Raw genomic sequence first — 16,066 nt, 5'->3', positions numbered from 1 at the left:
TAGATATAGCTTCCATATATAGTTTCGTCCGATTTTATGTATTTGGTGCACCAAAGACCCTATATATCTTTCGATTTGCACGAAATTTGGCATAACGTACTGACTTGAGCCTAGAATGATGTCTGTCAAGTTTTGTGAAAATCGGTCCAGAATTAGATATACCTTCCATATATATTTTCTTCCGATTTTATCTAAATGGTGCGCCAAAGACCCTATATATCGTTCGATTTGCACGAAATTTGGCATAACGTACTGACATGACCCTAGAGTGATGTCTATCAAATTTCGTGAAAATCGGTTAAGATTTAGATACAGCTACCATATATATTTTCGTCCGTAACGTACTGACTTGAGCCTAGAGTGATGTCTGTCATGTTTCGTGAAAATCGGTTCAGAAATTAAAAAAAAAAATTTTGAGATTTAAAAAAAAAAAAATTTTTTGAGGAAAAAATTGGCTTGGACTTTTATACCCTACACAACTATGTTTATAGCTTTGTGCAGCCCCAAGAGTTTGTAACGCCGCGAAATATTGGACCTAGACCCACCTTTAAGTATACCGATCGTCATATCTCGACTAGCTGAGTCGATCTAGACATGTGTGTCCGTCCGTCCGTCTGTCCATTATAATTTGTAAACACGATACAGGCCACAGTTATGGACCAATCTTCACGAAATTTTGCATGTATAATTGGTTCGGACCAATTGGTAAAGATCGGTTAATATTTAGGGGATGAAATAATTTAATTCTTGTCGGTTTTTCTGATCGCTCCAGATGGATTGGGCCGAAAACTTATTTTTTGTGCAACCATCATTTATATTACCCAGGCTCGGAATAAAAATCCGCAGAAAGATAGAGTTCTGTGATAGTTGTGTAGGGTATCGTATGGTCGGCACCGTCCGACTATACTGCTCACTGGTTTAAATATATTTTTGTGAAAAAAATAAGCGTGGATTTTTTTAAATATTTGTTTACGAAAATGTTAAATTCGTATATGGAAAAATGGCGAACATTTTTTAATTTTTTTGAGTTGGAAGTAAAAAAATTGAGCGTATTTCGAGAATATATAATATGGATATTTCCAGAAATAGTCTACAACTATTTAAAAATTCATCAATAATATAAATTTTGTTACATTGGAATTTGAATATTTAATTCAATATTTTATTTATTCTGTCATACCGGTTTCGCAACTTTTATTCTATATTCGTATTTTTTCCAAGTCATGTATTCTTTCATAAAAAGTTTTTTTTTTCGAAACATAACAAGTTTCGAAAATTCCTAAGATAAATCTTCTTTAGAAAGTTCATGATTTCATTCGCCATAAATTATTATTTTTGCTTTTTTTATATGGAATCTTCCGATTATTATCACAACTCTATTATCAGCATCTTTATGTCTTTTGATTCTTTTTTTTTGACATTTTCAGGAAGTCGATATGAAAGAGAGAGAGAGGGAAAAAACGCATTTCACCAATTTCATTTCATAGCTAGACAATTAACTTTCTCTAAACGGGGCTTCTCAAACCCCTACTACTTCTTCCAATGCCTCAGTCGGTCGATGGCCGGTGTCGTCTGCAAAGAATAGAAACAGCCACAAACTGTGAACTACCATAACAATGTTAACAGTTATTTCTATGGCCAAATTGTTGTGCGTGTTTTTATTGTAACGACAACGACAACAACAACAGAACCGGCAACAAACATAAATAACTGATGAAAAGTGGCATTTGCCAAATGATCGACCATAAAAATGGTGTTCAAAATGCTTTAGTCAAGTGTGGAGGAAATCATTAACAATGTGGCAGGTGTTTAGTTGAAATTTCATAAAGATTTCTCACAGTGTATTTCGTCTTCATTTCGCCGATGAAGGGTGCCACCATATTAATCATAAATAACTCATTGCTTTAGTAATCTTTTTTAATAATGATGGGAACTTTTTGTAACGGAAATACAATTCATTTTTTGTTTTCTTTTTCATTTTGTAATAATTCACTTAATGTGGAATGAAGCGTAACGCCCATGTTCATAAGAAGAAAGAAATGAAATCATTACAACAATGGTAAATTTCCATGGAAGACATTTTTCCCCTTCTACTTCCAATGGATATGGAAAGAGGAAGAAAGAGTAGTGAACTGAGAGGGAGGGCTTAAAGTCGAACTTGGTGTAATTGAAACGCGAACTGCACTTCGATGACTAGTGCTTTGGCAGCAGGGAAACAAATAAATAAAAACAACAACAGCAAAAACAAAATCACGTAATTAAGTCGGTTGTTTGTCGTTGGGATTTGAAAAAAGAAACATTTTTTTAAAGATTAATAAAAAAGTCGTGGATTTTTTAAAAATATTTTTATATCCTACACAACTATATTGTCAGGGTATTATAGCTTTGTGCAGCCCCAAGAATTTTTAAGGCCGCGAAATATTGGACATCTCGACTATGGGAGTCGATCTAGACATGTGTGCCGTCCGTCCGTCTGTCCATTATAATTTGTAAACACGATAAAGGCCACAGTTATGAACCAATCTATACGAAATTTTGCATGTAGGATGGGTTCTGGCCAATGAAGACCCCTATTGTTTTTGGTAAAGATCTGTTAATATTTAGGGGATGAAATGGACCAAAAATGTTATTTTTGTCTGATTTTCTGGTCGCTCCAGAGGCTGATACCAATTATATGTTCGTATGTAGTCGGATGTGGGGGTTACACTTAAATATTTACAGGTGCTTACGTATTCAGATATTATTTAGTAAACCATTGCCACACTGTAGGGCGGAAATATGGCGCTGATCGCTTTTAAAGTTTCCAGCTTTGTGCAGCCCCAAGAAATTTTAACGCTGCGAAATATTAGACCCAGACCCACCATTAAGTATACCGATCGTCATATCTCGACTAGCTGAGTCGATCTAGACACATGTGTCCGTCCGTCCTTCTGTCCATTAAAATTTGTATACACGATACAGGCCACAGTTATGGACCAATCTATACGAAATTTTGCATGTAGGATGGGTTCTGGCCAATGAAGACCCCTATTGTTTTTTAAAAAAATAGGTTAATATTTAGGGCATGAAATGGACCAAATACTTAATTTTTGTCGGTTTTTCTGGTCGCTCCAGAGGCCGCAATTATGGTCCGAACATCGCGAAATTTTACATGAAGAAGATGATCAAGCCAAAGTATAAGCATGCCTGTTTTAATAAAGACCGGTCAGTATTTAGTGGGTCCATGGACCCTGACTATTGTGTGAAAAATTACAAAATGCGTGTACTATAGCGTATATATTTGCCCCTGAAGGACATAAAGCCTTTACCACACTAAAGGGAGGAAATATAGCGCTGATCGCTTATAATTTTCGGTGATGATAAGACAATAATTTTGTGATGAAGTGGACCGAAAACTTTATTATTTGTGTTTTTTTCGAGTCGGTGCCAATAATAGGCCGAACATGACAACGCAACCCAGGGTGGAGGGAATCTGGGCAAGTAATTAGAAGGACTGTACTGAATATTGGTAATATTCGGAAAATGTGTCAGTGTATGGAAGTGGTGCTGTTGACCTCAACTCGGACAATAGGGTGCAAATATCCCGAAACTCAGAATGTAGAATCACAGAAAGTAAGATTTTCGTGGAAGTTGTTTAGGGTATCATATGGTCCGTCTGTCCATTATAATTTGTAAACAAGATACAGGCCACAGTTATGGACCAATCTTCACGAAGTTTTGCATGTATGATAGGTTCTGGCCAATGAAGACCCCTATCGTTTTTGGTAAAGAACGGTTGATATTTAGAGGATGAAATGGACCAAAAATTTTATTTTTGTCTGATTTTCTGGTCGCTTCAGAGGCCGCAATTATTGCCCAAACATCGCAAATTTTTACATGAAGAAGATGATTGGACCAACGAATAAGCATGCCTGTTTTAATAAAAATGACAAAATTTGTATTCTATAGCGTATATATTTACCCCTGAAACACATAGACCCGAGAAGTATATATATTATATCCAAGAGGAGTGCTTGACATTTACATTGATACCAATTATATGGTCGTATGTAGTCGGATGTGGGAGTTACACTTAAATATTTACATGTGCTTACGTATTCAGATATTATTTAGTAAGCCATTATCACATTAGAGGGCTGAAATATAGTGCTGATTTTCTATGAGGTTCAAGTTATTGTCAATGACAACGCCTATAATTTTCGGTGATGATCAGATAATAATTTTGGGATGAAGTGCTTATTGGGCCAAAGAATAAGCACACTTGTTTTGATAAAGATCTGCCAATATTTAGCGGGTCAAATGGACCCTGAGTTTTGTGTGGAAAATGACAAGAATGTGTATTCTATGGCGTATATATTTACCCCTGAAGGACATAGACCCGAGAAGTTAATAGTATCTCCAAGAGGAGTAGTTGGCCTTTAAATTGATACCAATTATATTGTCATATGTACTCGGATACGGGAGTTACACGTAAATATTTTCAGGAGCTTACGTATTCAGATATTATTTGGTAAGCCATTATCACATTAGAGGGCTGAAATATAGTGCTGATTTTCTATGAGGTTCCAGTTATGGTCAAGGACAACGCCTATAATTTTCGGTGATGATCAGATAAAAATTTTGGGATGAAGTGGGCCGAAAACATAATTTTTTGTGTATTTTCGAGTTGATTTATAGGCCACAAGCCGAACATCACAACACAACCCAATGTGAAGGGAATCTGGATAAGTAATTAGCAGGGCTGTTCTGAATATTGGGAATATTCGGAAAATATGTCAGTGTAAGAAAGAGGTGCTGTTGATCTCTAATCGGCCAAAAGAGTGCAAATATCTCGAAATATTGCCCAGGCTCGAAATAAGCATCCGCAGAAAGATAAAGTTCCGTGGTAGTTGTGTAGGGTATCGTATGGTCGGCCCCGTCCGACTATACTACTCCGCTCACTGGTTTTTTATGTTTTAGAAGAGGTGCTGTTGATCTCTAATCGGCCAAAAGAGTGCAAATATCTCGAAATATTGCACAGGCTCGAAATAAACACCCGCTGAAAGATGGAGTTCCGTGGTAGTTGTGTAGGGTATCGTATGGTCGGCCCTGTACAACTATACTATTCCGCTCACTGTTTTTTTATGATTTTTTAGGGTCGATCGATCACAACACAACCCACGGTGAAGGGAATCTGGACAAGTAATTAGAAGGTCTGTACTGAAAATTAGTAATATTTTTGGGCCTCTAGACGGTCAATAGGGTGCAAATATCGCGAAATATTGCCCAAGCTCACAATATAGAACCACATAAAGTTAGATTTTCATGGAAGTTGTGTAGGGTATCATATGGTCGGCCCCGTCCGACTATACTGCCCCGCTCACGGATTTAATTATATCTTCTATGGAGAATTGAAAACTTGGAATTTGTTTTTTAGACATTTTTTGAAGTTGTGTAGGGTATCATATGGTCGGCCCCGTCCGACTATACTGTCCCGCTCGCTGGTTTAATTATATCTTCAATGAAGAGTTGGAAGCTTGGAATTTGTTTTTTTAGACATTTTTTGAAATTAAATTCAAGTTGTGGATTTTTTAAATTATTTTTTTTTGATTTTTTTAATTTGAATTAAGGGCGTCGATTTTTTAAACTCTTTAAATTTGAATTATTTTAATGTCGTGATATTTGAAACTATTTATTTTGAATAGAAAAACGTTAACGATTTAAAAAAAATAATTTTGAAGAGCAACTAAAAATGTTTATTATACATTTTTTAAAAAAATATATTTTTACGAAGGATTTATCATTTGAATTTTTAAAGAATTTTCTTTTTGAATTAATATTTTTATTCTATTATTTGCCTATATAATTTGAAAAATGTACAGAGAATTTTTTTTTTAAAGGAACCCTCCCCATTCTCGATTTTTTATTTTTATGATTTTAAATGGGCTGGTAAATTAATACCGATGCTTGTTAAGGTTTGTAACTTTGCACATATATATTTGAAGATTTAAAAAGGAAAAAAATAATTTACAAAAAATGTTTGTTGTTGTTTTTGTGATCAAAGAAAAGTCATTATTTTTGATGACGGACATGATAACTCCTCACTGGAACATCGGAATCCGAAAATTCCAACTGTGTTAGAAAGAGTACATGTCTGGCTCTCGTATGAACTAGGATTATTGACTTCGCACAACAATTAACAAAACGGCGGAAATTTGATTTTTTTTGGAAAATCACCACAAACTGAGTTAAAAAAAATAAGGAAGATCTTCACCGATTGGCTTTGTCCTAGTTCATACGATAGCTACACACTCACAGAGAAACGTCCCAAAATTTTAAATCGATTGGGTTATTAGTTTTTGAGTTATCGTGCCCGCCATTCGCAAAAACGCTGTTTGGAGAAAAACGCGTTTAAAGTTTGAGAAGCCCTCTTGCGGTCACTTGATGCTAACACAATATTTCGGCTATATTTTCACAAATTGTTGAAATTTTCACTTGAAAAATTATAGGGACATTCTTGAATTAGTGAGGTTCGAATTAAATCAAAATATAAAAATTAAATTTTTTGACACCGAGAATGGGGGGTCCCCTTAAAAGAAGCCAAGTCTTCAACACTAAAAACCACACCATATTTGTCTATGTCACCTATGTCAATTGCAATTTATATATTTACATGTATGCACACTGTATGGAGTTCGACCACTTGTGTTGATCACCCCACAACTTTTGCCGATAGTAAACCGCACAAATAATTAATTCTTTAAAATACAATAAATTATTTTATAAAATAAAAAAAAACATTTTGAATTCTATATATTTGTTTTACATTAGGCATTTTAATATTTGTTCTATATTAAGTTAATTTGCTATTTTTATTTTTGTACTCATTATTATTTTTTTATACAAAAATTTCACTTTTCCATTCACTTTTACACCTTCGTCAATTTATTTCCCCTCTTTTGCTTTCATTTCAATATTTTTCCATTTATGAAGAAAATAAAATATCCACTCTTCACTTCCCGCCAAAGAAATAATTTCAATTAATTTATACACACTACGAAGTTCAGCACCCGCTCGCTAGTCCCACTTACTTGTTGTGAAAACAGCTAAAAACGTTCTGAATTCAAGTCGTATTTTTTCCACTTATAAATATAACGCTTTTTTCGGAACGCTCCGTCTTCGCTGTTCGCCTAAGCTACCGGCATTTACTATATCCATACGATTTGTTATTGTAGTTTTTTTTGTTGTTGTGGTTGTTCGTACAAATGCGTCGCAGTCGTACGATCATTGCATGTGTTCGTGTGTGTGTTTGTGCAAGTTCGGCAGACTTTAGTTTCGATGATCGATGTCGTTATATTTGCACATTCAGAAAAGAAGAGCTTTTTCGGTTGAAGTGTATTTCAGTGATGTGAAATTGTGGAGAAGAGTACTAAATATTGGAGGGGTACTAAAAACTGTACCGTAGGAATGGAATTTATGTAATTTCAGATTAAAACGATTAAGGGCCTCGATTTTTAAATACATTATTTGAGGTAAAGAAAAGCCTAGTATTTTTGGATGGATTTTTGGTCCATCTAAAATGATTTAAAAAATCTAAGACTAAACATAGGTGTGTTTTTTTAAAAAAATATGTTTCAAGGTCGAAATATAGGCGTGGATTTTTTAAAAATATTTTTTTCTAAGCCAAAGAAAAGCGTGGATTTTTATACCCTACACAACTATGTTGCCAGGATATTATAGCTTCGTGCAGCCCCAAGAGTTTGTAACGCCGCGAAATATTGGTTCTAGACCCACCTTTATGTATACCGATCGTCATATCACGACTATCCATTATAATTTGTAAACACGATACAGGCCACAATTATGGACCAATATTCACAAAATTTTGCCTGTAGGATGGATTCTGGCCAATGAGTATACCGATCGTCATATCTCGACTAGCTAAGTCGATGTAGACATGTGTGTCGGTCCGTCCGTTCGTCCGTCTCTCCATTATAATTTGTAAACACGACACAGGTCACAGTTATGGACCAATCTTCACGAAATTTTGCCTGTAGGATGGGTTCTGGCCAATGAAGACCCCTATTGTTGTAAAGATTGGTTAATAATTAGGGGGTGAAATGGACCAGATATATAATTTTTGTCGGTTTTTCTGGTCGCTCCAGAGGCCGCAATTATGGCCCACACATCGCAATTTTTAACATGGAGAAGGGAATTTCTCCATGTTAAAAACCAGTAATGAAAGTAGTAAAGTCGGACGGTGCCGACTATATGATACCCTTCACCACTTTGGGTATATTCAACAGATGGAATCCTAATAGACGTCACATTTTGGAATGGCCATTAACAAAAAATTAAACATGTCATTCTGCAACCTATACCAAATTTTAGTCAGTTAGAGTTGCTTCTAACAATGGGACAAAATTATGGAAATAAATTTAAAGCAAAATATCGAAATCTAAATTTATTTCATCGAATCTTGTCACATGTTAGGTTACACTTACTTCAGTATGTTTTGTGCATTCGGACACATTTTGAGTTCTTCATATACTTATAAATCCAAATTTCGTGCATATCGATGGATACATAGGGACATTGGTGCATCATTTACATAAAATCAGACGAATATATATATATATATATTACATAAAATCGGACGATTATATATGAGAGCTATATTTAAGTTCGAACCGATTTTCATGAAATTTAACACACATATTTCAAGAATTAATTCAGTACTCTATGCCAATTTTCGTGGAAATCGAAGGATATATAGGGACTTTGGTGCACCATTTACATAAAATCGGTCGAAAATATGTATGGGAGCTATATCTAAATCTGAACCGATTTTTACGAAGTTCAACACACATCTTTCTAGACTTAATTCAGTACGCTGTGCCAAATTTCGTGCAAATCGAAGGATATATAGCGACTTCAGTGCACTATTTACCTAAAGTCGGACGGAAATATATATGGGAGCTATATCTAAATCTGAACCGATTTTTACGAAATTTAACACACATCGTTCCAGACTAAATTCAGTACGTTGTGCCAAATTTCGTGCTCATCGAAGGATATATAGCGACTTCGGTGCACTATTAGCCTAAAATCGGACGGAAATATATATGGGAGCTATATCTAAATCTGAACCGATTTTCACGAAATTTAACACACATTGGCCAGTTCCAGACTAAATTCAGTACGCTGTGTAAATTTCGTGCAAATCGAAGGATATATAGCGACTTCAGTGCACTATTTACCTAAAGTCGGACGATAATATATATGGGAGCTATACCTAAATCTGAACCGATTTTTACGAAATTTAACACACATTGGCCAGTTCCAGACTAAATTCAATACGCCGTGCCAAATTTCGTGCAAGTCGAAGGATATATAGCGACTTCGGTGCACTATTTACCTAAAATCGGACGAAAATATATATGGGAGCTATATCTAAATCTGAATCGATTTTCACGAAATTTAATACACATCTTTCTAGATCTTTTCCAGTACGCTGTGCCAAATTTCGCGCAAATCGAAGTATACATAGGGACTTTAATGCACCATTTACATAAAATCGGACGATAATATGGGAGCTATATCTAAATCTGAACCGATTTTTCCCAATTTCAATAGGGTTCGTCCGTGGGCCAAATAAGTGAGCTATACCAAATTTCATCCAAATCGGATCATAAATGCGACCCGTACTTTGTTCACAAAAATACATGGACGGACGAACAAACGGACATTGATCGACTCAGAAAGTGATTCTATGCATATTCTCAAAAGGAACACTGTGTCTATCTCGTTTCCTTTTGCCTGTTACAAAAATATGCACAAAGACATAATACCCTGTACCACAGTGTGGTGAAGGGTATAAAAAAGAATAACTATGGCTGTTTTGATAAAGATCGGTCAATATTTACCGGGCAAATGGACTTTTGTGTGAAAAATTACGAAATTTATATTCTATAGGGAATATATTTACTCTTGAAGGACTCGAGAAGTTTATAGTATATCCAAGAGGAGTGGTTGGCCTTTAAATTATATTGCCGTATGCACTCGGATGTGGGAGTTACACGTAAATTTCTCTCTAATCGTTCAAAAGATTGCAAATATCACGAAATATTGCCCAGGCTCGAAATAAATATCCACAGAAAGATGGAGTTCCATGGTAGTTGTGTAGGGTATCGTATGGTAGGGCACGTCCGACTATACTGCTCCGCTCACTGGTTAAAAAATATGTTTTAAGACATCGATGTGGATTTTTAAAAATAATTGTTAAAGTCCTAGACATAGTCGTGGATTTTTCTTTAAAATATCTTTTTATGTCTTAGACAAAGGCGTGGAATTTTTTAAGGTCATATACAAAGGCGTGGATTTTTTAAGGTCCTAGACAAAGGCGTGGATTTTTAAGGTCCTAGACAAAGGCGTGGATTTTTTAAGGTCCTAGACAAAGGCGTGGATTTTTAAGGTCCTAGACAAAGGCGTGGATTTTTTAAGGTCCTTGACAAAGGCGTGGATTTTTTAAGGTCCTTGACAAAGGCGTGGATTTTTTAAGGTCCTAGACAAAGTCGTTTATTCTCTAAGGTCCAAGACAAAGGCGTGGTCCTAGACATAGCCGTTAATTATTTACAAATATTTTAAAGGTCTAGACTAAGGCGTGGTTTAAAAAAAAACAGAGTCTAGACATAGGCGTGGGTTTAAAAAAAAATAGGGTCTAGACATAGGCGTGGGTTTAAAAAAATAGGGTATAGACATAGGCGTGGGTTTATTTAAATATTTCTTAAGGTCTAGACATAGGCGTGGATTCCTTTAAAATATGTTGTCAACGTTCTTTGTAAAGATGTGGATGATTTTAAAATTCAGAAATTCGTGATAAAGGATAACTCTAGGGATGAATTTTTAAGGTCTAGACATAGGCGTGGATTCCTTAAAAATATTTTGTCAATGTTCTTTGTAAAGATGTGGATGATTATAAAATTCAGAAATTCGTGAATTTTGTTAAACAATATTTTTCAAAATAAGTACATTTTAGTACAATTTCCCAATAATTGCGTACCCTCACTGTCTAACTCGCTCATCCCCCTGCAATGCAAGCTGAGCAGAGCTTTCATTTTGTCGCTGATTGGTAATGGCAGCGATTACACATTTGTTGTGTCGTCTGCTACTAGGTCTGCACATCGACGAGGTGATACATTTCGTAGCAATTGTGCGAAACCGCACAAAACAAGTCTCCATGCACGTTCGACGATCGGCAATCGCGTATAATCTAAGATTTGTTTGAGTTTAAAGTTCACAACGCTATGATGGGGGGAAATTTTGATTTAGTACGTTTGTGAATTGTCAATAAATCAATATTTGTTGCAATGCCTCGAACCGCTTGACCGCTTGTGCTGCAATCTTTGTCGCGGCTGCTCTCCGAATCTATTGATTGTAGCTATTAGATATAGAGTGTGATAATTATTGTTGCTGTTTTGTTTTGTGTGTTTTTTATTGGAAATTTTTTATTTGATTGAGTTATTCTAATAATTCTGAAGAGGAAATTTTGAGATTTGTAGTTTTTTGACGGAAAAGTATTGAGATAGTAATGGAATAAATTTGATAAGTGATTATTGATAGTAAAATTAAATAATCCCAAAATGGATTAAACAAATTTCGAATTGAAATCGCTTGCAACAGAATCAAAGTTAGCACTTTAAAAAAATGAGAGGAGTCCTATTTTAAAACCTGTGAGCGGAGCAGTATAGTCGGACTGGGCCGACCATACGATACCCTACACAACTACCACGGAACTCAAATTTTCGGCGGATGTTTATTCCGATCCTGGGCAATATGTCGTGATATTTCAATCCTCTTGCCCGATTAGAGGTAAACAGCACCTCTTCCTCACACTGACATATTTTCCGAATATTACGAGTATTCAGTACACCTGTTGTCCAGATTCCCTTCACCGTGGGTAGTGTTGTGATGTTCGGCTTTCATTTGTGGTCTATAGCTTGACTCGAAAATACCTCATGGATAATTTCAAGCGCTATAGTTCCGATCTCTTGAGTGATAATGGGTTACTAAATAATATACGAATACGGAGATACCTGTAAATATTTAGGTGTAACTCCCACATCCGAGCACATACAACAATATAATCGGTATTAATTTGAAGGTCAACCACTCCCCTTGGATATAATATCAACTTCTCGGGTATATGTCCTTCAGGAGTAATTATATACCCTATAGAATACAAATTTTGTCATTTTGCACACAAAAGTCACGGTCCATTTGACCCGCTAAATATTGACCGATCTTTATCAAAACAGGCATGCTTATTCTTTGGCCCGATCTTCTTCTCCATGTATAGCGGCCTCAGGAGCAACCAGAAAAACCGACAAAAATTTAGTATTTGGTCCATTTCATCCCCTAAATATTAACCGATCTTTCTCAAAAACTATAGGGGTCTTCATTGGCCCGAACCCAGCCTACATGCAAAATTTCGTGAAGATTGGTCCATAACCGTGGCCTATATCGTGTTTACGAAATATAATGGACAGACGGACGGTCGGACGGACGGACATACATGTCTAGATCGACTCAGCTAGTCGAGATATGACTAGCTGGGTTTAGAACCAATATTTCGCGGCGTTACAAACTTTTGGGGCTGCACAAAGCTATAATACCCTGACAACATAGTTGTGTAGGGTATAAATATTTTATTTAAGGGTTGCAATCACCCTTATGCACTCTGGAATTTGTAATAAGTCCAATGGTTACAGGCAGATGTAGGAAATTCTTAGTGCATTATTAGTGAGGAGACCCGATAGTTACCGACAATTTATAGGATAGGAAAGGTGCGGGGGACGTATTGGTAAAGTATAACTCTAAGGGGTTACTAATGGGTATATTTCGAGTGAAGGCATATTATGGATGAGGTAGACAGCCTAGGTACCCAATGGGTGGGTTTCGATGGGGTTTCTAATTGTGAAAGCCTTAATGGACTGTAGAGCGAGAGTGAGTTACTCATATCTTGCGAGAGCTCCTAGAGAGCGTTGAGAATCACTAGGTAGGGAATCATCAAGGAATCTAAAAATCCCGAGGCACCAAGGGTTAAATACCCAGGGGTCCCAATGGTTGGTAAGACCGCTCCGGCTTCTGAGTAACAATACAGTGTGTAAATTTGCAAAGCTTGTTTTAAATATTGCGATCAAGTAATCTAAAAATCCCGAGGCACCAAGGGTTAAATACCCAGGGGTCCCAATGGTTGGCAAGACCGCTCTGGCTTCTGAGTAGCAGTACAGAGTACACATTTTCAAAGTTTTTTTTTAATATTCAAAAAATGTTTGAAATCCTGTTAATACATGTTTCATATTCTTAAGATTTTTTTAAATTTGTTTCCTTACGGAATTGTATAAGACCCAAAAAATGCAATAATCTTATCTTATCACCTGCCTGCCTTACAGACTGACTGACTGACCGAGTACTTGAGTGCCTAACCCCTTATCCATCACCATTCATCGTGTGTGTTCATTAACTTTATCTTGCGATGAAAAACTTTCGAAGGCTATAAACATAAGTTAGTTATATTTTCAATACGAATACGATAATCCATTTCAGATAGAACTAAAAATCGGACAAAGTATAAGTGGAACACTTATAAATCAAACATTGAACAGTATCAATGTTTTTTTTTTTCAGTTTTATTTCATTAATATTTTATTTTAACAATCGGAATCAGTAGGTGTTAAACTATATTAAGTGGGGAAGATTAGGGGGCATTTTTGCATATGATTTTGTTTTAAAATTTAACCCATTAAGGGATGTATTTTAAAAAAAAATACACGCCTGTTTAGAGGACCAAGTTTTGATATAGCCCCCATATAATCGGAAAATAGGTTATATAAGGGCTAAATAAAAACTTGGACCCAGGTACCCCATTTTCCATATCAGTATTTGTATTGATATAAAAGCCATCTGAGCCAAAATTTTGACCGCCTATGTCTTGTGGTTCGCCAGTTAATGAGTTTATACCCAATTTTTGGGTAAATACTCAAAATAGGGGTACCTTTGTATGGGGGCTACAAGTAAACGTGGACCTACATACATAATTTGGTACCCAAAAGGAACACTCTGTACCAAATTACAGCCAATTTGATTGTAAAATGTGTCTAATAGGCAAAAAATACCTCAAATCGGGAGATACGGTTATATGGGGGATATATCAAAACTTGGACCCAGGGACCCATTTTGGATTTCTATATTTGCTTTGAGATTAAAAACATGTATGCAAAATTTTGGCCGCCTATGTCAAGTGTTTCGGCAGTTAATGAGTTTTTACCCAATTTTTGGGTAAATACTCAAAATAGGGATACCTTTGCTTGGGGGCTACCAGTAAACGTGGACCTACATACATAAATTTTTGCATGGACATCTGGTACCCAAAAAGAACACTCTGTGCCATATTACAGCCAATTTGGTTGTAAAATGTGTCTAATAGACAAAAATACCTTAGATCGGGAGATACGGTTATATGGGGGATATATCAAAACTTGGACCCAGGGACCCCATTTTGGATTTCTATATTTGCTTTGACATTAAAAACATGTATGCAAAAGTTGGGCCGCCTATGTCAAGTGGTTCGACAGTTAATGAGTTTATACCCAATTTTTTGGTAAAAACTCGGGTATTTACCCAAGTATTTACCCACGTCGTTAAATTATCGTAAAACTATCCATTCTAAATCGATTTGATAACAGAAACTCGGAAATAGGGTGTAAGATGTTGTATTACCGATTCAATATAGTAAATACTCAAATAAATACTCGCAAATAGGTATTTACCCGGTATTTACCCACCCCTTGGGTATTTACCCGGTAAATACGCGGTAAATACCATCTCTACTTATTCTTTGGCCCGATCCCCTTCTGAAAAGATTATCGGTGTTTATGCCATAATTGGGGCCTCTGGAGCGACCAGAAAATCAGACAAAATTAAAGTTTTTGGTCCATTTCATACCCTTTAAATATTAAGCGACCTTTACCAAAAACAATAGGGGTCTTCATTGGCCAGAACCCATCCTACATGCAAAATTTCGTGAAGATTGGTCCATAACTGTGGTCTGTATCGTGTTTACAAATTATAATGGACAGACAGACGGACGGACACACATGTTTAGATCGACTCAGCTAGTCGAGATATGACGATCGGTGTACTTAAAGGTGGGTCTAGGACCAATATTTCGCGGCGTTACAAACTCTTGGGTCTGCACAAAGCTATAATACCCTGACAACATAGTTGTGTAGGGTACAAAAATCCACGCCTGCTAAGAGGACCCTTAAAATATTTTTAAACCAGTGAGCGGAGCAGTAAAGTCGGACGGGGCCGACCATACAATACCCTACACAACTACCACGGAAATCTAACTTTCTGCGGATATTTATTTATTCTTATTCTTTGGCCCGATCCCCTTCTCCATAAAAAGTTTCGCGAGATTAGGGTCATAATTGTGGCCTCTAGGGCGACCAGTAAAAAATGACAAAAACAAAGGTCCATTTCATCTCCTAAATATTAGCCGATCTTTACCAAAAAACAATAGGGATCCTCATTGGCCAGAACCCATCCTACATGCAAAATTTCGGGAAGTTTGGTCCATAACTGTGGCCTGTATCGTGTTTACAAACTATAATGGACAAACGGACGGACGGACACACATGTCCAGATCGACTCAGCTAGTCGAGATATGACGATCGGTATACTTAAAGGTGAGTCTTCAAACTCTTGGGGCTGCACAAAGCTATAATACCCCGACAACATAGTTGTGTAGGGTATAAAAATCCACATCTGTTTAGAGGACCACAAAAAATATTTTTAAAAGATCCGAGCCTTTGTGAAGGGCCTTATAATTTTGTTGTTTCTTGAAAAAATATTTTTAAAACCAAATGTTCTTTGTTTATGTACCTTTTGCCATTTATTATTAATATTTTACTCAAATTGTTTATAATATAAATTGTTATAGCTATGGAACCCCTACTACCAATTAAATAATATTTTTTTATTTATATAAAGACCAACTCTCTCTGTGTGTGTTTGGTGGTGA

Source organism: Musca vetustissima, unplaced genomic scaffold (genome assembly GCF_032173495.1).
Source record: "Musca vetustissima isolate MV318-11 ecotype Yass unplaced genomic scaffold, APGP_CSIRO_Mvet_v1 utg205638, whole genome shotgun sequence".
NCBI lineage: Eukaryota > Metazoa > Arthropoda > Insecta > Diptera > Muscidae > Musca > Musca vetustissima.
This window is presented reverse-complemented; position numbering follows the sequence as displayed.